At 43.3% G+C, this 24747-nt stretch overlaps 1 protein-coding gene and 1 non-coding gene across 2 annotated transcripts in view; one reads left to right on the forward strand and one right to left on the reverse strand.

The window, feature by feature from the left end:
• Nucleotides 1-24747, forward strand: part of LOC126297845 (O-acyltransferase like protein) — a 359960-nt gene that overhangs the window by 259829 nt on the left and 75384 nt on the right. The window lies entirely within an intron of this gene.
• On the reverse strand, nt 4371-4445 carry Trnas-cga (transfer RNA serine (anticodon CGA)). The gene has a single exon. It is a non-coding gene; the product is annotated as a tRNA-Ser (tRNA).

A 24747-nucleotide genomic window follows, 5' to 3' on the forward strand; every position in this document is an offset into this window, starting at 1 on the left:
GACCCGTTACTTGTGACGTATTGCATTCAGGAGCCACTTACAAAATTCTGTTAATAATTGTGTTTTGTTTTCTGACAATAATTGAACAAACAACTACTTCTGTCGAACACGTCCTAAACACCATCTTCATCCAGGGTATAGAACCTGGCGTGGATGCAGTGACTAAATAGAACAGTGCGAAGAGATAAAGTAATAAACACTGGACGTGTCGTCTGAAGAAACGATTCAAATTGCTGCCTGGCCATCTGGATTTAGGTTTCTTGTGGTTTCGTAGAGCATTTCAAGCGAATTCCAAGATGATTGCTCCAAAAACCCTAAACTTTTTCCAGCAGAACTACTGCTCGCTCTCTAGTGACCTCGAAGTGGACGAGACAAACTTTGATTTTCTTTCCTTTGATCCAGCCGAAGAGCAGTAGTAATCTCGCATTTATCAGTAAAACACTGCGGTAGCTCGATGCCTGTTTCCACGCCGTAGCTGTCAGATATTTCTACCGAGCCGGCAGTGACGTACGGTATAGGTTTACGACACGCATAAGTGACGCATGAGAACACAGCACTTTCCTGTGTGAAGTGTGTCCGGTTGTTAACGGCGAGCTGTTTTTCAACCGAGGCATGTGTTAGGGCGATGCTGTTCAGCGTTTGCTTTTGGGGGAAGCTGATGGAGTACTCGCGTTATCGGGGTAAATGAAGAAACGAACACTAAGCAAGTATAGCCTTTTTCTCCTATTAAATAGATACGAAATACAAAAGAATGAGGAGGTAAGACGCGGAAGGTAATACAGCCTCGGACTGGGGAAGGAAAACGACATGCTCTTTCAAAGTAACCAATTTAGGGAAAACACAGAAAAGTTCAATCTTGACAAATCTTGATGGTCGGACGGGGAACTGAACTGCCGGCCTCCCGAAATACGAGTCGAGTTTCTTACCAATGCACTACCTCGCTCGGCGCAAAGATGAGTTTCACAAAACGATCCCTCATTTAGTTCCAGATACAACCACTGCCTTCACTCTCATTACGTGGTCTATATTCGTAGGAAATGCAATAGCTGACAATAATTATAAGGTTTATAATTTAAAACAGCAAGTAGCCACAAATATGGTTTTAAAATTTTTTACCGAAATAAAATCTAAATCACACCGTACTTGTGGGTGCTATAGTTTTAAAAAGATTTACCGCAATTATATTTAAATCAAACGATACATGTGGCTGGTTGCTGGTTCAAATTATAAACTTTATAATTATACTACAGCCACGGGTTCCATATTGTCTATTTTTGACAATATACCACTAAAAAGTCAGACGATTAACTCCAAATTTAGATGTACCTCATCGAGATTGAATTTAGCGTTTCATTTACGTTTGCAATTTATAGGAATGTCGCTAACAGCTGATCTAGAAATATTTGACTCATACTGGAGAGAACTACACATATGTTTCATCCGAACTGAACTTTTTCTATTGACTCATTGTGACGGAAATTACGTGAGTGCTTTTTGCGCGTAGTGCTTACACTTATACATTCTCAAAAACATGAGCAGTGCGTTTAGTGGGGTTTCAGAATACCTTAGGCTATATGTGTCCATCTCCGTTGCTGTTTGGCAATCGTAGGTGACTACACGGCTAGCATAGATGTCCGGTTCGATTTCCAGTACTGTCAGGGACTTTTCCTTTGTGTGTGTTAGTCGAGGGGGGGGGGGGGGGGGAGGGGGGGGTGCACTTAGCCTAGAGATGCCAACTGAGGAGCTACTTGAATGTGAGGAGCTACTTGAATGAGAAGTAGCGGCTCCAAGGTCTGGAAAATCGGAAAGACAGATGGGAGAGCGTTATGCTGACCACATAACCCTCCATACCGCATCTGCATGATGCCGAATGGTCGAGGATGACACGGCGGCCGGTCGACATCAGTTAGGGCTTTAGGGAGTGGACGAGAAGCTCATTTTTTTATGCCGCAAGTGTTCTATAATGTAAGCTGTTAAGAAATATTATTATATCATTACATTAATTTGAAAGAGGTCGTTGTTTAGAAGCTAAACTACAAAACAGTGAACTTACAAAGTGTTATATGCACTGCATAAAAATCGGTGCTCTCGGATGTCACCGTATAAAATGTAATTACTTCGGCTGTTCAAAAAAAAAAAAAATGGTTCAAATGGCTCTGAGCACTATGGGACTTAACATCTATGGTCATCAGTCCCCTAGAACTTAGAACTACTTAAACCTAACTAACCTAAGGACATCACACAACACCCAGTCATCACGAGGCAGAGAAAATCCCTGACCCCGCCGGGAATCGAACCCGGGAACCCGGGCGCCTTCGGCTGTTACTTAGCGTGATTTGCTGAAACCGTAAAAACAGCGAAATTGGTAAAAGCAGAAATCTAGAGGATAATTTGGAGTTGAGTACGGTTTGGTAACTGTTAATGTTTCGCTACACTAACGGTCACAGAAGAAACTGGAGGAAGGTGCAAGAGACAAGCCGGGCTTGGTGGCCGAGCGGTTCTACGCGCTTCAGTCTGGAACCGCGCGAATGCTACGGTCGCAGGTTCGAATCCTGCCTCGGGCGTGGATGTGTGTGATGTCCTTAGGTTAGTTAGGTTTAAGTAGTTCTAAGTTCTAGGGGACTGATGACCTCCGATGTTAAGTCCCACAGTGCTCAGAGCCATTTGAACCATTTGAATTTTGCAAGAGACACTGAGCTAGGAAGACACAGACACCTGTACTAATAAACTTTTTTCTGAAACTCTGAATATAACGTCTTCACCTTCAAGCCGTGTCTATCACTTTTAATTTATTTACCTGGTCTTTAGATGCAAGGGATTGAACAATTAAGTTTCATCTTCGGATATTGAAGGATGCTAGCAGATAACCTCAATGCGTGTTTTGCGGATGATTATAACATATTGTTTAATTAACGCCATCAAAATACCGAATAACTTGTCTATATAGTTTTACGGCATAATGTTTATGACTTTTGTTCAAATTTTTCGTTTTTGGAACTTGAAATCTCCGCAAAGAAATTTACTGCAAAGAAAGTCTAACAATGTAAGCAGCAGAACAAAAAAATGGCTCTGAGCACTACGGGACTTAACATCTGTGGTCATCAGTCCCCTAGAACTTAGAACTACTTAAACCTAACTAACCTAAGGACATCACACACATCCATGCCCGAGGCAGGATTCGAACCTGCGACCATAGCAGCAGAACAAATTAATAAATAAAGTACACAGTTATGCAACAGATTTTTTAAAACATGATTTCATTTAATCTTTGTGTGGGTCATTAGATCCTTGCCCCGATTCCGTGCTCGTTGGTTAATTTATTTTGATAAAACCCATGTTTCTAAAACCCAATTTTTATAAACAAAAAAATTCAAGGTGGATCTCCACCAAAATATTATTTCTTGAGAGTCAGTGTTATTTCTGCTTAGTTCATAATGAATCATCCTTCCGCAAGATCGACACGTTTTCTTTAAAACTCGAAAGATAGAGCATAAATGGCTGAGACATAGCTGTTAACGTCAAATCATATCATTGCATGCTAATTGTAGGTTACATTTTAAGAACTTCCTGACTCGTTGAAGCTAACGTTGGCGTAGTTTCTGGGTCCCTCACACATGATGTAAGATGAATATTAAGCACAACTTGAAACAAAATTAGGAAAAGAGAAAGAATTTGGCTGACCAATTACAATGTTGCAAAATGAAGACGACTGTTCTCCAAACTGTATAATCATGTCCCAAGGCGTACGGTTATTGTAAATATAAAACTGAAACATTACAGTAAAATAATTATTTAAAATAGGTTAAGTGTGTTGCGCATGCCCGTAGACTGTCAACTTTACTGTGGGTAGAGTGCACCTTATCTTCGCCGTTGCGCTAGGAGGGGGAGGATGGCAAACCCATTGCCCCAATCGTCTTTTACCCCGGGAAAGATTCCCGATATTCGTTTGATAACAGGCTGAGTGGGTCTGAGGCCATCCCCGTTCTTACTTGGGTTAGAAACCGGGACCAGAGTCAAACGCTCTGCCGCTAGACCACCATAGCCAATATTATTTACGAAACTTCCTGGCAGATTAAAACTGTGTGCCCGACCGAGACTCGAACTCGGAACCTTTGCCTTTCGCGGGCAGGTGCTATACCAACTGAGCTACCAAAGCACTACTCACAACTTTACTTCTGCCAGTACCTCGTCTCCTACCTTCCAAACTTTACAGAAGCTCTCCTGTGAGACATGCAGAACTAGCACTCCTGAAAGAAAGGATATTACGGAGACATGGCTTAGCCACAGCCTGGGGGATGTTTCCAGAATGAGATTTTCACTCTGCAGCGGAGTGTGCGCTGATATGAAACTTCCTGGTAGATTAAAACTGTGTGCCCGACCGAGACTCGAACTCGGGACCTTTGCCTTTCGCGGGCAAGTGCTCTACCAACTGAGCTACCGAAGCACGACTCACGCCCGTTACTCGCAGCTTTACTTCTGCCAGTACCTCGTCTCCTACCTTCCAAACTTTACAGAGTCTCGGTCGGGCACACAGTTTTAATATGCCAGGAAGTTTCATATCAGCGCACACTCCGCTGCAGAGTGAAAATCTCATTCTGGAAATATTATTTACGATAAACCAGTAAAATGAACGTTTTCAGTGCTTCAACTGTAAAATTCATAAGGAAATGATAATTACATACTACTAATTATCTTAAGCAAATAGGCTGGCCGGAGTGGCCGAGCGGTTCTAGGCGCTACAGTCTGGAACCGCGCGACCGCTACGGTCGCAGGTTGAATCCTGACTCGGGCATGGTAGTATGTGATGTCGTTAGGTTAGTTAGGCTTAAGTAGTTCTAAGTTCTAGGGGACTGATGACCTCAGAAGTTAAGTCCCATAGAGCTCAGAGCCATTTGAACCATTTTTAAGCAAATAGTAGGAAAACTGTCTCCACATGTCGCACCTGGAGTGGATACGTATTTTCTTTTTCTTACGAACATACGGTTTCGTTCTAATTTGTGAAAACAAAACCGGGAGATTCTTCGGGTACTGTGGAAAGCGTCTAACTGAAAAGAATGGAGCATAGAAGGGACAAGCTGAACATAATTATTCTAACTACAGCTCCTTGCTTACACATCGGAGGATGCTGTCTTCCACCAATTCTGCAGCGAGTACTTTTAGGACATTCGGAAGGCAAAGCGAATGCCAGCATTTTTTCTTTTTATGTTTGCTTCCCTGGAATCTAAGGTTGCTGAAAGTTCTTTGTTCGCGAAAAAACCGAAAAGAAAGAAGGTAAGAGTTAAATGTCTCTCTAACATCCCATTGATTCGACAAGGTGTATTCGACAAGGTGTATTCGCTCAGTTCGACAAAAACTGGCGGTGGCATTGGTTGCTGCCTCGTTGAAATAACAATCCAGTATACGACTGGCGTGGTTTGGGAGAACTTCGGAACAACAGAAAATAGGTTGGTCGAGGAAAGTTGGGAAGGGGTATGAATTGAAATCTGCTCCTTCGCGAATACAGACACTACGTAGAAAATCAGCAAATATAGGCTCCTTCATTGTGGATATTTCAAAACGCCAAAGTCTCAGTACGAGACCATAGATGTTAAGTCCCATAGTGCTCAGAGCCATTTGAGCCACACTGAGCGAGCACTAGCCGCGTAGGAACTGTTTACGCTGTATTAGCGCGCCGATGTTATCCTTTCCGTGTCGGGAATCGATGCGGGGGAGCTGTGCTGTGGTGTGGTGTGTACGTGTGTGTGTGTCCATGCCACATCGAGCTGCTGTATTACGCCGGGCAAAAGGAGACCCGGCATGATATTATGAGGTATCCCATGACTTTCGTCACCTCAGCGTAATGAGATAATTAAAACAAATTTTACAACATTACCGTCACAATATTGGCGATCGTGAGAGGCTCAGCGAGTGACGCGAAGTCGGATGCAAGTTGGTATAACTAGCACATCCTGCGGCCTTACATTATCTAGCTGTAATTTGGAGGTCTCGAACTATAGTCGCTTCATTCATATGCAGCATTTCATTTTAACTTTCTAGTGGGTTGCTCCCATTGTGAGCGTGGACTGCCGCCCAGTGGTCTTGAGAATTGCAGCACAACCAATTACAAGGCCAGTGGCTGTGGGCGTGATCCCGTATTAGCAAACAGAACAGGAGAAAGCGCGCTGTTTTGGTATGCGCTGGCCGCTCCAGAACGCTGCAAGTGTTGCGTCTCTCCTGTGGAAATGCGTCAGCTGAGCACTTTTCCTGCCGTACAGACACAGTTCTCCCGTCCTGGTGATCCAATGAACGCTGTCAGCCATCTCGCAAGAAATTTAATCACATACACTAAGGTGACAAAAGTACGTTATGCACATTTACAGATAGCGGTAGTATCGAGCAAAAGGTATAACAGGGCAGGAATTGGCGGAGCTGTAATTTGTACTCAGGTGATTCATGTGAAAAGGTGTCTGACGTGATTCTCGCTGCAGGATGTGAATTAACAGACTATGAACTAGGAATGGTTGTTGGAACTACACGCCTAGGACATTCTATTTCGGAAGTCGTTAGGGAATTCAATACTCCGAAATCCGTAGGGTCAAGAGTAAGCCAAGAATAAATAAACTGGAAACAGTCTTTATCGCTTTTTTTTTAGTGACAGTAGAATTGTTACGTTGTCTTCCTCGAATAGTTGCCGGCCAGGGTGGCCGAGAGGTTCTAGGCGTTACAGTCTGGAGCCGCGCGACCGCTACGGTCGCAGGTTCGAATCCTGCCTCCGGCATGGATGTGTGTGATGTCCTTTGGCTAGTTGTAAGTTCTAGGGGACTGATGACCTCCGAAGTTAAGTCCCATAGTGCGCAATGCTATTTTTGAATCTCGAATAGTTGTATAAATTTTCCCGCCATGGTTTCGCAGGAACAATGACTTCTTCCTTCCAGAGTATACCATTTGAGTTTCGCGGTCATCTCTGTTACATTTTAATACGGCGCACACACCGATACATTCGTGTTGCTGTAGTAAGACACTGGAATCGTATTTCGGTAGTGGGCGGCGGTGCGATTCTCCGTCCAGTCATCCAGATTTCGGTTTGGCGTGATATCCCTAATTTTTTAAATTTTATATGCCGGCTTGGTTCCTTTCAGCGAGCACGATCGACGTCCTTCCTGATCCTTCTTCAACTGAATTCAACTGGAATTCCTGCTCCTTCTCATATGACGTAGTAACGTACAGGTACTTTAGCCACAGTCTTTATAAATATGGCCTATACCCACGTGTTACGGTTCTAGTAGCGCGTCTCTGAATTCGTTCGATATCTGCTGCCACGTCAACTTGACAAGGACTCAAAATGCTGCAGCAGTATTCTAGAACGGGTCGCACTAGCGTCTTGTACTCGATTTCCTTAGCAGATGCAGTGTCCTCTCCCATAACCCCAAATAGAAGCCTTCCATGAGCATTCTCCAATACTGATACAATGTGGCTGCCACATTTCATATACACTCCTGGAAATGGAAAAAAGAACACATTGACACCGGTGTGTCAGACCCACCATACTTGCTCCGGACACTGCGAGAGGGCTGTACAAGCAATGATCACACGCACGGCACAGCGGACACACCAGGAACCGCGGTGTTGGCCGTCGAATGGCGCTAGTTGCGCAGCATTTGTGCACCGCCGCCGTCAGTGTCAGCCAGTTTGCCGTGGCATACGGAGCTCCATCGCAGTCTTTAACACTGGTAGCATGCCGCGACAGCGTGGACGTGAACCGTATGTGCAGTTGACGGACTTTGAGCGAGGGCGTATAGTGGGCATGCGGGAGGCCGGGTGGACGTACCGCCGAATTGCTCAACACGTGGGGCGTGAGGTCTCCACAGTACATCGATGTTGTCGCCAGTGGTCGGCGGAAGGTGCACGTGCCCGTCGACCTGGGACCGGACCGCAGCGACGCACGGATGCACGACAAGACCGTAGGATCCTACGCAGTGCCGTAGGGGACCGCACCGCCACTTCCCAGCAAATTAGGGACACTGTTGCTCCTGGGGTATCGCCGAGTACCATTCGCAACCGTCTCCATGAAGCTGGGCCACGGTCCCGCACACCGTTAGGCCGTCTTCCGCTCACGCCCCAACATCGTGCAGCCCGCCCAACATCGTGCAGCCCGCCTCCAGTGGTGTCGCGACAGGCGTGAATGGAGGGACGAATGGAGACGTGTCGTCTTCAGCGATGAGAGTCTCTTCTGCCTTGGTGCCAATGATGGTCGTATGCGTGTTTGGCGCCGTGCAGGTGAGCGCCACAATCAGGACTGCATACGACCGAGGCACACAGGGCCAACACCCGGCATCATGGTGTGGGGAGCGATCTCCTACACTGGCCGTACACCTCTGGTGATCGTCGAGGAGACACTGAATAGTGCACGGTACATCCAAACCGTCATCGAACCCATCGTTCTACAATTCCTAGACCGGCAAGGGAACCTGCTGTTCCAACAGGACAATGCACGTCCGCATGTATCCCGTGCCATCCAACGTGCTCTAGAAGGTGTAAGTCAACTACCCTGGCCAGCAAGATCTCCGGATCTGTCCCCCATTGAGCATGTTTGGGACTGGATGAAGCGTCGTCTCACGCGGTCTGCACGTCCAGCACGAACGCTGGTCCAACTGAGGCGCCAGGTGGAAATGGCATGGCAAGCCGTTCCACAGGACTACATCCAGCATCTCTACGATCGTTTCCATGGGAGAATAGCAGCCTGCATTGCTGCGAAAGGTGGATATACACTGTACTAGTGCCGACATGGTGCATGCTCTGTTGCCTGTGTCTATGTGCCTGTGGTTCTGTCAGTGTGATCATGTGATGTATCTGACCCCAGGAATGTGTGAATAAAGTTTCCCCTTCCTCGGACAATGAATTCACGGTGTTCTTATTTCAGTTTCCAGGAGTGTAGCTTCTTAACACTACCCTTAAATATTTAATCTATGTGACGTGCTTCAGATGTTAGTCAGTACTGCAGCAGTCGGATAGTATCGGGTCCTATTTCTTTGTTACAGACTTTTTCTTGCATTTATCCTTATTTATAGAGTGTTGCCACTCGTTACACCAACTATAAATTAATTCCACGTCTTTCCGTCTTTCCTTAGGATCACTCAACGGCGATACTCTCATTACACAACTATAACGTTAGCGAAGAATCTGCCACTGCCACTGATCCAGTCTCAGAAGCACTTCCTTGAGATGCGCCCGATAAGACTTTCGTTTCCGTTGGACATATCAAAGGAACCATAAGGGTTTTGGAAACGATGGAAAACTTCAACCAGAATTGCCGAATGATATATGAAACGCACTCCTTTGTAACACGAGTCCTGAATCGTAACAACTGCATTACCTTGCTCAGTTCTGTCATATTTCGCACCAGTTACATTCAACCAAGCCCACTGTTAGCGACATAATTACGAAGCTGAAATCTCATGGTCACACCGAATCCTAGTCGTCGGTCTGGAAAGTCCAACAAATTTTCTAATAGGACTACTGAATTCTAATGTATACTGTACGAATGAGATGTTACCTGTCAGCTACTGCAGACGACATCAGTTGTATCTCTGATACACAGGCCAATGAAAAAACAATCCGCCTAGAGGCGATAAGGCTCTGTTTTTATTGGAGTGCTCGCAAGGACGAATTTGTGACGTATCTAAGAGTGGTACAAACAACCTCATCATTGACCTGTTGCGCAATGGAAGACGGGATTATCGAGTACACAGTCAGTGTATATGATTTGGCTCTCAGATACCGTGTTTTGGACAGGAAAGATGCCTAGCAACCGGTATTAAAAAAGGAGTGTCATGACAACAGTATAATCCGAAAGGGATGTTCTCGTTGTCTGGAACTTCAGAACGAATATCCACTTTGCAGTCGAGTGTGCTGCGTTGAAATTTTCTGGCAGATTGAAACTATATGCTGGTCAGTGACTGGAACGTGGTAAGTGTTTTAGTGACTGAGTTGTCCACGCATGACTTATGACCCACCCTCACTGCTTTATCCCGCCATTACGTCTTTTCCTACTTTCCAGTCTTCACGGAAGTTGTATTGCGTAACTTGCTGGATTAGCACTCATGGAAGAGAGTATTGGGGAGAAATGAGTTAGCCACAGCCTAGGCCCTAGCTGATTGTTTCCAATATGTATTTCAACTCTGCGGTTGACTGGGCGCTGATATGAAACTCGCTTTGCAGATTAAAATTGTAAACCGGACTTTCCTGCACAGGGCTCTGATCATTAGGTTTGGTCTAAGGAGGAGTAAACGTGAATGTTCGTGAGAAACTTCTAGGGAAAATCGTGCTTACCACGGAGTTGTGATAGTTCGGAATCGAATTTTATTGGCGTGTTAATGACCTTTGCCACAGATCACTGTGGCACGCCATTTATCATTCGGTGTTCATAATGCAAGTTAGTGGTTTGTTTTGAACATTTCTTAAATGTTGACGCTGTCCATTGAACTTTAATACATACATCCCATAGAAGGTTGATCTCTGCACCTCCAGGACACTTACTTTCTGTCGCCCCCCCTGAAGCACATGGTAATCATTAGCAGCTAATATTCTTCCTGCTGTATTTCTTAGCACAACACTTTCAAATGAGTCTTACTGAAGACTGAACTTGCGACATCGCTCTTGAGGTGTTCCTTTTGAGACAGAAGAGGTAAACTAGGACAACATCCATCTACATGACTGTGGTTAATTTACCTGAAAGGGATAGTAAAAGGTAATATTGTTCTGCAGTTCGATAACCAAAATACAAACGATTTTACGTCACCTCCCTGTCCTAGAAACCAAGCACATCATTAACTCGATATCTCTAGCAGATAGTTTATCCTTTTTGGCATGCCTCAATAAGAACTGGCGTTGTGCCGCGACACATAAGGCTTTCTACATTTACATGTACATATAAACACGGTAAGCCACTGTATGGTGCGTGGCGGAGGGTACTTTGTATCACTGCGGATTATTTTCTTTCCTGTTCCACTCGCAAATAGAGCGAGGGAAAGACGACAATCTATATGCCTCTATACGAGCCCTATTATCTCTTTTCTTATTTTCGTGGTCCTTACGCGAAATGTACGTTGGCGGCAATAGAATCGTTCTGCAGTCAGCTTCAAATACCGGTTCTCTAAATTTTCTCAATAGTGCTCTTTCAAGAGATCGTCACCTATCCTCCAGGGATTCCATTTGAATTCCCGAAACGTCTCCGTAATATTTGCGTGTTGATCGAACCTGAGGTAACAGATCAAGCATCCCACTTCTGAACTGCTTCGATGTCTTCTTTACATCCGACCTGGTGGCGATCCCAAACACCAGAGCAGTACTCAAGATTGTATCGCACTAGTGTTCTATACACGGTCTCCTTTACAAACGAACGACACTTTCCTGGCCGGCCTGAGTGGCCGTGTGGTTCTAGGCGCTTCAGTCTGGAGCCGAGCGACCGCTCCGGTCGCAGGTTCGAATCCTGCCTCGGGCATGGATGTGTGTGATGTCCTTAGGTTAGTTTGGTTTAATTAGTTCTAAGTTCTAGGCGACTGATGACCTCAGAAGTTAAGTCGCATAGTGCTCAGAGCCATTTTTTGACACTTCCCTAAAAGTCTGCCAACGAACCGAAGTCGATCATTCGCCTTCCCAACTGCAATCGATACATATTCGTTCCATTTCATTTGACTTAGCAGCGTTACGCCTCGATATTTAACCGACGTAACGGTGTGAAATAGCGCACTACTAACATTTTATCAGAACATTATAGGATTCTTTTTTCAACACATCTCCATTGACTTACGTTTTTCTACATATCGAGCTAGCTGTCCTTCATCATACCAACAAGAAATTTAGTCTAAGTTACCTTGTATTGTACTACAGTCACTCAACGATATCTTCGCGTACACCATAGCTTCATCAACAAACAACAGGTCATCCTATCCGCCAGATTATTTGTGTGTATAAATAATATCAGTGGTTCTATCATTGGGGTACTTCTGACGATACCCTTGTCTCTGATCAACACTCGCCGTTGATTACAACGTACTGGATCCTATTACTTAAGAAGCCTTTTCGCCCTCACTACCTGGAAACCTTTTCCATATCCACGGACGTTCATTATCGGTCTGCAATGGAGCATCGTGACGAACGCTTTCCGGAAATCTAGGGACGTGGAATACTCCTGTTGCCCTTTATCCATGATTCTCAGGATATCAAATGAGGAAAGGCAGGCAGAGTTTCGCACAAGCGATGCTTTCTAAATCCATCCTGATCTCTGAATAGAAGCTTTTCCGTCCAAGGTAATTTATTATATTCAAACTGAACTGCAGGTAAGGTAAGACCATTGTGATTGTCTTACGCTTCGTTCCTCGATCTTTTTACAAACGCACGAATCTCTACTAACTTCTGACTGTTGTCAATTGAGCGTTCTGTTTTGAACCAACAGTGCAAGAGTTTCTGCTTCCTGAGCATTTTCCGAGTTTTTTTATTAAACCACGATGGGTCTTTTCTGTCCTTAATCCAGTAACTCGGCACATATTTCTTTAGAGTGCCATTTACAATCCATTTAAAATTTGCCTATATGTCCCCCATAATGTAACTAATTAATGTCCATAAATTATTTAGACTTTATCCTACACTAGAAAAAAAAATCAGATTTACCGATAGATTTGCCTCACCTGATTTTCAGATGTATAACATGAAAATACTAGCAAATTTGCAATAAACAGTATAGAAATACGTTTCTCCCAATCCGGATCCACATAAAACTCCTTTTAATTCATACTGTTCATTACATTAGACAGCCAGCTTTATACGCGGTCGTGTCCACTCGGGCAATATTCCAAAAGAAAGCATCCACAATTCCTCTCGCTGAGACATGGAAAGCTCTCACATACTGCCAGCATTCGCATTTTCTCTTGTTGATTTGACTTCTCCTGGAACTTGTTAAATTAAGCTGTCTTCGTATGGTGAAATGGAGCAGCTGTTACTTGTATTCCGGTTGAGCGAATTTCAAATCAGCGTCCACGCAATCTGCTTCAGGTAGTTCGTGGCTTTCCTAAAAAATTTCAGACTAATGCCGAGATGATAGTTTCACTAACAAGGATAGCTCCCCGTCGCACCCATCTCAGGTTTAGTGGCAAAATGGCCCGTTGGATAGCCTGCCAAAAACTGAACACAGATCAAGCACGAAAACAGGAAGGAGGTGTACTGGACTGCGGAAAAAAGAAGTAAAATAGAAACAGTGAATGGCCCAAATTTAATAAGTGTAATATCGAGCGCCGTGGCTGTATGATCACGGTGTTAGACTGCGAAGAGGGAAATCCGGGTTAAAATCTCCCTCATGCCTCAAATTTTTTTCACAAAATTGCGAACTCTCCGTTCGATCATTGACGTCTCTTCTCGTTCTATTCAAATTTTTGTATGTGTCGTGGTGTAATGTCCGTTTGCTATAGCGAAGCTTAACGAAGGGCTCTCCAGACGGATGTACCTCCTGTTTGTTCTACGCATGCACCACATGTTATACCTCTTGCGTTCCGTTTTGGAAGTTTGGCTCTTGAATTCCTTCGTTGTAACGTAGTTCACATCCGTTTATTTGTTGTTATCATTTCTGTTTTCTGTGAGAGGTCTATGCGGCATCTCGCCTGCTTTCACTATTCATCATAGAATATGAATCATGTGGTAAGGATATCACCGCCGCAAGCAAATGTGATGAATAGTGAGAACGGCCGAAATGCCGCATAGACCACTCACATAAATAAAAACAATAAATAAGTGGATGTGAACTATGTTACAACGAAAGAATTCAAGAGCCAAAAGCCGGCCGCGGTGGTCTCGCGGTTCTAGGCGCGCAGTCCGGAACCGTGCGACTGCTGCGGTCGCAGGTTCAAATCCTGCCTCGGGCATGGATGTGTGTGATGTCCTTAGGTTAGTTAGGTTTAAGTAGTTCTAAGTTCTAGGGGACTAATGACCACAGCAGTTGAGTTCCATAGTGCTCAGAGCCATTTGAACCATTTATTTTTCAAGAGCCAAAACTTGCAAAACGGAACGTGAGAGGCATAACATGTGGTACCTGTGTATAAAAAATAGGAGGTACGTACGTCTTGAGGTCCCTTCGTTACACGTCGCTGTTGCAAAGGGACATTACGCCACGACACATACACAAATTTGAATACAGCGAGCAGACGCGTCAATGTCCGGACGGAGAGTTCGTAATTTTGTGAAGAAAATATGAGGCACGAGGTAGAATTGAACCCGTCCTCCCCCTTCGCAGTCTAACACCGTGACCACACAACCACGACACAATGGTAATTAACGGCACTCGATATTACATTTATTGAACTTGGACCGTTCAGGTGGTGTGTTGGGGCTTATGGGCGCTCAACATCGAGGTCTGGACCGTTCACTGTTTCTATTTGCGATTTCGCCTGTCTCAAATATCTTGCCCACCAGGTGGAACAATTTTGTCATAACTTGCTCCGTCAAAGATGACAGTACTTCTGAGGGAGTTTCGTCTACTCCAGGAGTCTTGATTCCACTTACGTGAAATGTTCTCGAAGTATCGTATGCCCCCCCCCCCTTCCTCCTCTTGTCTTTCTACATTATTCTCCTCAAATTTTTTTCCGTTATAGAGGTTCTTTATATATTCATTCCACTTTCCAGTCTTCTGTTCTTTGCTTAGTATTGGCTTCCCATCTGAGCTCCTGACATTCATATAGCTGCTTCTCTATTTTCGAAAGCTCTCTTTAATAGAATGAATGCAGGTTGTTTCTAATTAGTTTGTCATTTATTTAAACTTTCTTTCTTTTCAGTACCTGTTTTGACTTATTGTCGGGTTCTTGCTGAGCCATAGTCATGACATTTTTTATGTCAGAGACAGCTGGACTTGATGAAGTTATCGATACTCAGCTGGCTCCCCACAGAATCATGTGAATTTAATTACAGGTGTCATTTATTAAACAGGGATAGCCATAGCATTGGTGTGGTAGCTCACAAGATGATAAAATCAAATTACTGAATGAAACTATTGTAATAAATGAAAAGCACCAGTTTGCTTTTGTTCTACAGTATTACTTTTATTGTTAACCGGTTTTCGGCTTACAACGCCATTTTCAGACATTTACTGAGTATTATCACCAAAAAAAAAAAAAAAAAAATACTCAGTAAATGTCTGAAGATGGCCTTGTAAGCCGAAAACCGGTTAACAGTAAAAGTAATATTGTAGAACAAAAGCAAACTGGTGCTTTTCATTTATTATAATGTTGTTCTACCAAGAGCTAACGGAAGATTGTGTTAGCATGAAACTATTGTCATTATAAACTCCTATTTATTACAGTTTCCGGTGGATTTCAAGTTAAACCCAAGTACACGATGGCATGAAATCGATATGTTCATTGAGTGTTAATACACGTTTACAGTGGAATTAAAGTAACAACGTCTTGGAAAAAGTCGAGTAGTGAAACGGAGATGAATACGTTAGTGTCAATCCAACATTGGGGGTAAGGGTGGGGATGAACAACAAAATTTTCGGAAATCTCACAATGACTGTCGAATGTTAAGCAGAGAGGACAGAAGGAACTACAGTAAGAATCTTGATTGAGCACATGTTGAGTTCAAGACTACTAATGACTGTACTTGAATTAGAAACGTAAATGCCCAAAACTCGGCGCACATTCTGTCACATGGTTTGCGAACTTTGCAGTGGCTCTCCATACTCAGCGTTGCTGGTGCCAGCGAGTGGCGGCTGAAAACTGTGTCATCTCGGCTGCCCCAGAGCCCGAAATCGTAGTTCTCTCAGTAGAAGCGTGCTCTGGCGAGCCTCGGATGGAAGGAAGTTCCACGGAATGCACCCAGTAAGAAGCACAAATTTTTACTTGTGCGTGATTCTGGTCCATTCTAATATTGCAACGGTCTCCCTTCCATACTAAGTTTAAACATAACTAACCAGTCGTGCAAGTTTCAGAACAAGCACTTCCTGCCTTTCCTATCTTGCGTTTGTTGTCGACCATGTCTCCTGCACGTACACACAGCAGTTCCATTCTACATTTTAACAATATTATCCAATGGAAACAGAACTTCCTATTTTTTAACAGAGTCAGCAAAGAGGCAATTAATCCTTTCAGGGACAAAATTAAAAAAATTAATTTTTCTTTCTTTTTAGTGTATTAATTTTCATACAGTGAGACAGAAAAATGTAAAAATTAAACGAAATATACATAAACTAAACACATACAGGGTGGTTTCAAATGGATTCACCACAACATTCACGTAAATAAATGCATTATTTTGGCTATTATTGTAGTAGATATAGTATTAATGTAAACAGAACAGTATTCTGCATTTACTATATGCATAAAAGTTACGTAATACAGAAGAAAACAGTCACAATTTGAGAACAAAGACGTTCGCTCACAGCGTACAAAGATGGCAATCCAACTCGCCTCATTACTTGCTAATATTTACAGATTTTGAAGCGGTTCCAGTGACAGCTGCTAGAGGGCAGCACTAACTAGGCTGCTGAATGGTGTCCCAAATGTAGCCACTGTCGTTTTGCCACAAAATGAGAAAATTGTAGGTGGTTTCAAACGGAACCACTTCTCCTGAAAGGGTTAGCGTGGCACCTGCCTGACTGCTGTGGGTACATGAGATGGCCTCCTATCTCTTATATTTGGGAGATTTCTATTTCTATATTGCTTCGGGTCGAGCGTTTCCCACAATGCCGACTTCCTGCTGTGGACAGAGCACTGCAAAACTGCGTACTTTCATTGGTTGCTCGCGACGTGTCCCTCCAGTGTCAGCCGACTGTTCATGTTAAAAAGGCGATACAATGGCTTCTCGTCATTGAGGACACACCATAGATGGTGTCCACACGCAGTACTCGTATCATGTCCCGACTTCCTACCTGCGTTTCTCATCCTCTGGCAGCTCTTGTTCTTTCACAAGGCCTACGACTCACCTAACGGCCGGACTCTGGTTATGTCGCCTGTGCTTGTGGCCTCTGCCCCATCTGTGCTTCATAAAGCTCCCAGCTATATCCAAATAACTTCCAGAAGAAGAATTTAGTACGAAAATTTAGTAATTGGCTCTGTGAATCACTGACATTAAATGTAGTCGTGCTAGTAGTCTTTTTTTCTAGCTTGGTGTCAATTTAGCTTGTCTGGACTCACTAGTCTATTGAAATTTAAGCATGGTACGTGACAGTTTTGCCAAAAACGGTCACTAACATTTTTAAGACATTTTCTAGTAATTATCTGTATGGAAAATCTCAGAGTGTTACTGATACGAAATGAGAATGCAATGGAGTGAAGGTAAATTAGTGGACCTTTAAATTTGCCAAATGTCTAAATTGGTAGTGTCTTCACAATCTGTCTCCGTTCATGTTGGTTTACGAAATGCAACTATTCTCGGTATTCTGACAATTTTGACACTTAGTTTGTGCACATAATGTGGGGAATATGTAGAGACATAATTTTGTCATATTAACCAAAGAATAAAAGAATGGGTGTGTAATCATCTCAGTGTATGCTTATAGAAAGGAACTAATGAAATAATATAAAATAAAATTATTAAAAAGCGTTACAAAATGGGCAATTCGAAAATTTAATTTTCACTTAGTATGTAGGTAATATGAATAATTTAATCTGTAAAAGTGGAAATTTCGTATGACTAATCTTTACCTTCACACCATTGTGTTCTCATTTGGTATCGATAGCATAATGTGCATCTTCATGCAGATAATCACTAGGAAATGGCTTCGTAAGTCGAAACCGGCTTTGAAAAGAAAGAAAGATTAAATAAATAACACCCTAAGTAGAAAAATGTCGCATTCGTTCAAGAAGTATTTGGCTGTGGTACCCTACATAAAGATGTCTCTTTAATTTTCCTATAGACAGGATCTATCTTTCCCTTAACCACACATTGTTCTACACCGTTGCATTTGTCCTGCTTAGCCGTTTTGCTCTTTTGTGTCGATTTCATTTGTATTCCCTCTCACCTTCTTCATTTGCTGCATTTTTATATTTCCCACCTGGGGGATTTATAGGTGAAAATAATTGTAGAAAGGTGTAGAACACCTGTTACTAATTTTCATCGGTTACGCATTGTGTGTTGAATCATGAAGAACTATGCATTCCAGGTTTTGCATCTCAGGTCAGTCCTACTTACTTTACCTTGGAAGTAAGAGGAATGGCTTGGTTGAATGTGAAGAGATGAAAATCAGAACGCGGAACCGCCTCAGAGTGGTAGGACGAAAGATATGGTTTGGCTTTTCTGTTGGTTTAGTTTCAAATTGTTACACCACTCGGTCAGGAGACTATTACGTCGATGGGAGAGTGAAGAGTGTGATTGGTAGCTAGATAAGACACGTTGTCAGCATACGAGAGGAGATAGATAAGTGTTATGAAATCGACGAGGCTTTTTCTTTTATGTCGAGTCCCTTGTAATGTAGAAATTGGAAGTCTAGAAAGCATACACCCAACAGATCATCGATTTTATTCATCCTTCGCAGGACTGTAGTATGTACTTAGATGCAATGAATGCTGCTCTAGAAAAATGCCCTTATTAAGTGTTTTCGATAAATCGAGGTTCAAAGTTTACCGAGCCTGAGGAATATCATCAATGAGCGCAAATCCGACGAGCAGCGGCGTTAGCATAAGCGGCTAAAGCAGCAGACTAGAAGTCTTTTCCGAATCCTTCACCAAACACATGTATCGCTACAACGAATCATTTTTTTCGGACAGGAACAACAATGATAGTGATAAGCATTATAGTACATTCATTGTGAGATATAATAATAATCGCAATGAAATGAACATCTATTTATCGATACATTAGTGAGAGTGCCGACCGCGGTGGTCTCGCGGTTCTAGGCGCTCAGTCCCAAACCGCGGGACTGCTACGGTCACAGGTTCGAATCCTGCCTCGGGCACGGCTGTGTGTGATGTCCTTAGGTTAGTTAGGTTTAAGTAGTTCTAAGTTCTAGGGAACCGATGACCACAGATGTTAGTCCCATAGTGCTCAGAGCCATTTGAACCATTAGTGAGAGTATCGCAAATACAATGTAGATTATTCAGAGCCGGTATAGGCCGGTATGACTTCACTGCGATACATACATGTACGGTGTACATAATACGAGGGAACTTCAGAGGGAAAGTTACATATGATTATAGCAGGCCAAGTAACTTCTACTCAATACTGCACTACACTTCAAAATGACACAGATACTGGGCACTATTTTTCAGAACAGTCGCCAAGTCTCTGAACACAACGGTCGGAACATGGTGCCAATCGATCAGTTCCTTGACAACAGAAATCCGCTCCTTGGTCACGGAGTCATCCGAGAACTGCTGTGTGAACGCCCTCGTCGTAGGAAAATCTCTTTCCCTTCAAGGTGTTGCTTCAGCTTATCGAAAAGGTGGAAATTGCATGGTGTAGGATGTGGACAGTGTGGTGAATTTTGGACAAAATAAGTTTGGATATTGAGCAGCAAGTCGGTCGAAACGCCGCCAGTTTGACTGTTTTAGTGTTTAAAATGACACGGCCCAATAAAATAACTTATATTATCCAAAATGTCAGCAGCCGTGGAAGTCTACGAATGTATATCAGTATGGTGGATACTTCGAAACCTCCCATCGAAAACGTCGCAGCAAAGCTTGTGTTGCGTGCGCCGTGTAGTGGTGTTGCATTGTCGTGCAGGAGAACTATGCCTTTACTTAATTTTCCACAACTCTTCTCCTTTATGGCGTTGTGCAGCAATGTCATTATTTCACAATAAGAACTGGCATTGATGGTTGTCCCCTTCACCATAAACTCTGTACAGACAGTTCCTTCACTGTCGAACAAAACGGTGACCATGACCTTTCCTGCTGGTGACGCAGCTTCGCATTTCTTCCGCGGAGGAGGTGTGTATAGGGTGTTTAAAAAAAGAACTGTCGAATACTTTGAGAAGTGGTAGCACTCATCGAAACAAGAAAAATAAGTACAATAAACATGGGTCCGAAAATGTATACTTTCTATGATAAACATTTGTTTACAGGTGTTCAACGTGGCGTCCATTCATGACAATGCACCCCTCTGCCCTCCGGCGTAGGGAATGATGCACACTTTGAAGTATAACCGCTTATTGCACCTGATAACCAAAAGTCTAGGGGACTGAGGTCTGGGGAACGAGCAGGTCAATGCCACAGTGAAACTGTGGGCCGTTTAGACATTTTGTCCACAAGAATCGTACTGTCCCACTTACTTCACCTATGGAGTATGTTTCCAGCTATCGCGCCATTTCATTTGTATGCTGCGATGCACCTGTTATCTGTATCACAACAGAAAAGTGTCTGCAGGAAACTCAGAACATGTACTAATGAGGGACGACATGTGTACCTTACTTTCTTAACTCTTAATTCGCGAGGTGACTTTTCTGTAACGTATAAAAATGGTTCAAATGGCTCTGAGCACTATGGAACTTAACATCTATGGCCATCAGTCCCCTAGAACTTAGAACTACTTAAACCTAACTAACCTAAGGACATCACACAACACCCAGCCATCACGAGGCAGAGTGTAACGTATACTACAAGGTGGCTTCTCTGGGACCCCTATGTTTAAACCGAGATTTAAGCCAAAAATCATATGAAATTTTTAATTTATGCTATATAACATTTATTTTTACAATTGTTTAAGTGTTGTTTGAACGCTTCTAGTATATTTTATTGCAATAATCAAAGTCTGCAGCATTTTACTATTTATCACGCAAAAGCACATAATTCTGTGTGGTTCTTTCAAATTGTACACATAAATGGACTGTCAGAGTACTGAATTTTACATTCCCAATAATTATATGATCTCTGTAGCAAATAAATTTCCAAATAAATTTAAATTTCACGGTTTAAAATTGCGCATAAAAATGCCACCCGATAGCCACAAAAAGAAAGTAGGTCAAATTGGCATTCATTGCTGGGAACTACATTTTTCTTATCACCACTCAGAACACATTCGATTTTAACAGACACTTTAAGTATTTCATTGAAGAAACAGACAGATCCCCATCACAACTTTCCTGACGTTCTTCCTCTTGCTCGGTAGCAGAACTGTGATCGCTGGCTAATGAAAATCGTCGTCTTTTTCGTTTGTTTCTTTATCCATATCGCTGACACCTTCCTCCATAAACCGACTAATAATTTCATCAAACTCGGGAAAGTTAATACTGACACGTTCGTGCGAATACGTTTTGAGCTATAGGGTACCGTACTGAAGAAAACAGGTACGTACTTCACGAGGTGCGGTCTAGGAGACACCAACACCTATCATCAACAACACGTGTCAACAATAAACACAGAAGGCGTTAACGCAACCGACAACAAAACATCGAAGACTTGCCAATTTAAGGAGGGTACGGGGAATATAGAAGCATTCCACCACAACTGGCCTTGCGGAGCGAGTCTGAAAATTTTCGCGCGGTCTGAGAGACCACACCTCGTGAGTTAACGGTTAAGTCCCTACACAGTAATAGGAAATCGCTATGAAATGAATGTTTACTTATCAATATGTTCGTGAGTGTATCAGTGTATGTTATTCAAATCTGGTATAGGAATTAACTGCGATGCGTGAATGTAGGTATAAATAAATAAATATCCATCTCCTCATGGTTCCATGTTAATCTCACTAGCAATGGACAACATTAATAGTCATATGAACATTATTATTCCTTTTATAAACAGGATTCGTTGGAGTGATACAACTGTTTGGTAGAAACTCCCAGTCTACCTCCTTAGCAGGTTCTGCTAACTTCACTGCTTCACAGCTGGCGCTCTCCTATAGTATACAACAGGCTCGTAAAGCTTCGAAGCTCGATTTCTCGATAAGTATGCCAAATTAGAGCATTCTTCTTCTTCTTCTTCTTCTTCTTCTTCTTCCTCCTTAACGTTTGTCCCGCATGCTGTCGGGGTCCGCTGTTTTGGCTAGTTGTCGCCACTTCTTGCGATCTTGTCGCCTGATTAGGGTGAAGGCCTGAGATCTTGAGGTCTTCATGCAGTGTCAAGCCATCGCTACCTTGATCGTCCTGTTGGCCGTTTCCCATTTACCTTTAGGTTGAAACTAGTCTTTGCAACTGTTGTCTCGTCTGCTCTAAGGACCTGCCCGTACCAACGTACGCGGCTTTCTCTCATTTTGTCTACTATTGGTACAACACCGTATAGCCTGCGAACTTCATTGTTTGTAACGTGGTCATACAATGTTTATCCCGATGTCCACCTAAGCATTTTCGTCTCCATAACAGCAAGTCTTTGCTCTACTTCCTTTATTGAAGGCCAGCATTCCTCCCCATATAGTGCAACTGGACGGATTACCGATCGGTATACTTTTGGTTTGAGCGTGTTTGGAATTTTCTTGTCACATAGTACTCCAGTAACGGAATGCCATTTGAGCCACGCGCTGCTAAGGCAGCAATTGTTGAGCCCAGGTTCTATGACTCCGGCTGCCTCAATCGCCTGTATCGCTTCCCTAGTAGGTTTCCGGATGCTTCCAGGCCACTGGGTACGTCTTCCCTGTTGGCGGCTGTCACACGTTACTCTAAACTTATGGACCGCTTCCCGAAATCTATCCCTATATTCCACGATTGTTTTCTCCATCTCTTGTCCCTGCTGCAGGTTCAACCATGGGTTAGCTTCAATACTCTTTCTAAGTATTCCCTCCGGATCAACCTGTGCGTTATCCACGCACACTTCCAGATGATCGTCTGTACACATGACGCCATCTACTGAGTGCCTAGTTTCTGCGTGAGACGCGATAAATTTATCTCGCCGCTTAGACGTATGAAAACACCTGCACCTGCACAAATTTTGTGACCGTGGAGGGAACAACATCGTCTTCTACTGCTAGCGAGTGGGCATTAGTACTTCTGTGGTTGCACTTCATAGTCCTTCTCTGCCACTCTGCAATCGCTTTTGCATTTTACACTCCACATGAGGTTCTCTGTGGCTGTGGGGGCTTCACTTTCAACCTTTTTTATTGTCTCGGCGCTCTTGTCGTCACGGCATTTGACTGTGGTCTCTCTCTGTATATCATTATGCACTGTTTAGGGGCCGAGCGGTTCCTAGGCCCTTCGATCTGGAACCGCGCGACCGCTACGTCGCAGGTTCGAATCCTGCCTCGCGCATGGATGTGTGTGATGTCCTTAGGTTAGTTAGGTTTAAGTAGTTCTAAGTTCTAGGGGACTGGTGACCTGAGATGTTAAGTCCCATAGCGCTCAGAGCCATTCTTCTTCTCTTTTTTTTTTTTTTTTTTTTTTTTTTTTTTTTTTTTTTTTTTTTTTTTTTTTGGTCACGAGAGCGTGCTCATTAAAGGCCTCTGTCCCTCTAAATCCTAATAGTATATGTGCGAGGGTCTTTAACCCACGATCAGTCGCATCATGTTCGTCAGGTCTATTTTCGTCGGCTGTGTGCGTGGAATTCTCATCACGATTTGCGGACGGCAACTGGCTTCATCTAGAACCCCTGCTCCCTCTAACAACTCACCTTTTAGCCCGCATGGCCTATCTATGAAAATTTCCTCGTTCTCTCTACATTTTACCAAATTAACTGTGCCCTTTGCTAATTTACTATCACTTTCTGCCAGCTTTGAGCAAAAAGTCGTTGAAAGTGCTGTCACTTCCAACCCAGAATCCAGACATGCTTTAGTCTTCATTCCGTCCACAATTATTTCAATGAGGGGACACCGATTGTCCGCTTTTTCCAGCAACCCTGGGTCATCACAGTACTGGTCAATGTCGTCTTGTGCTTGTGAATGCCAGTACCGCACACTGCGTATGTGATGACTCTTCTCTACCGTGGCGTCCCCTGCAATTCTCAGTAAAACCAACTGATTTGTATATAAGTACAATATAACTTCTGCTCAATTTCAGTGCAGTAATGTGTTCATTGAAAATAAGTATTATAGTAGTTGTATTATATGTTTGTTACCTTATAAATAAAAAAAACCTTTTTTATTTTAAATTCAGCGCATTAGTATTTGTAAAATGACTCTTTCATATAGTGTTCATTAAAAATGACGATCATTCCACTTGGGACCTGTGGAATGGTACATTAGCTTATTTGTTTTAGTTGTAAATATTTGTCATGTATTGTTGTTTTTCTGACATGTTCCACATCCTGGAGGACCTCCTCATTACGGATCAATTGGAATGAAAGTAAATCTAATCTATCTCATTTTCTCTGATGTTTCATTTTCGTGATCTTACGCTCCTCTGCCTGAGGTGGGGTTAGAGATGGTGAACCTGCATTATTCTTACGGTCTCTCCTATAATGCCACGCTTGCGCGAAGTTCACATGGTGTCTTTGGTTTGACACCTCGTTCCTGCCTTGTTCTCCATGTTCTCTTCTCTCGTTCGTCCGTAATTGCGCCAATTCTGTCTGGCACTGCGGTGCACAAACCCTTGCGGCGCCCCATTTTCTGTCCTAATTGCGTGTGTATTTGCTGTACTTTGCTTCTCCTGCTCTTAGATTTCGTCCAAGGACCTTAAAATATCGAGGGAACTGTTCTCTCAATCGTGCGTCGAGGAGTGTACGTTGTACACGAGCAGAAAAATGTGAGCGCATCGAGCTGCAACATTCCTCATCTGGCATTTTGTCATCCAAGTATCTCGCAAGAACGACAAAGTGAGCAGCGTCGGTTGCCATGGATTGGCGTGACTGTGGCGCATACTGTCCCCGATATATACCCATCTTTGCACTCGCCTGTGTGGTCAGTTTCCAGTACGTTGTCAGAAACTTA

The sequence above is a fragment of the Schistocerca gregaria genome, chromosome X (assembly GCF_023897955.1).
Source record: "Schistocerca gregaria isolate iqSchGreg1 chromosome X, iqSchGreg1.2, whole genome shotgun sequence".
Lineage (NCBI taxonomy): Eukaryota > Metazoa > Arthropoda > Insecta > Orthoptera > Acrididae > Schistocerca > Schistocerca gregaria.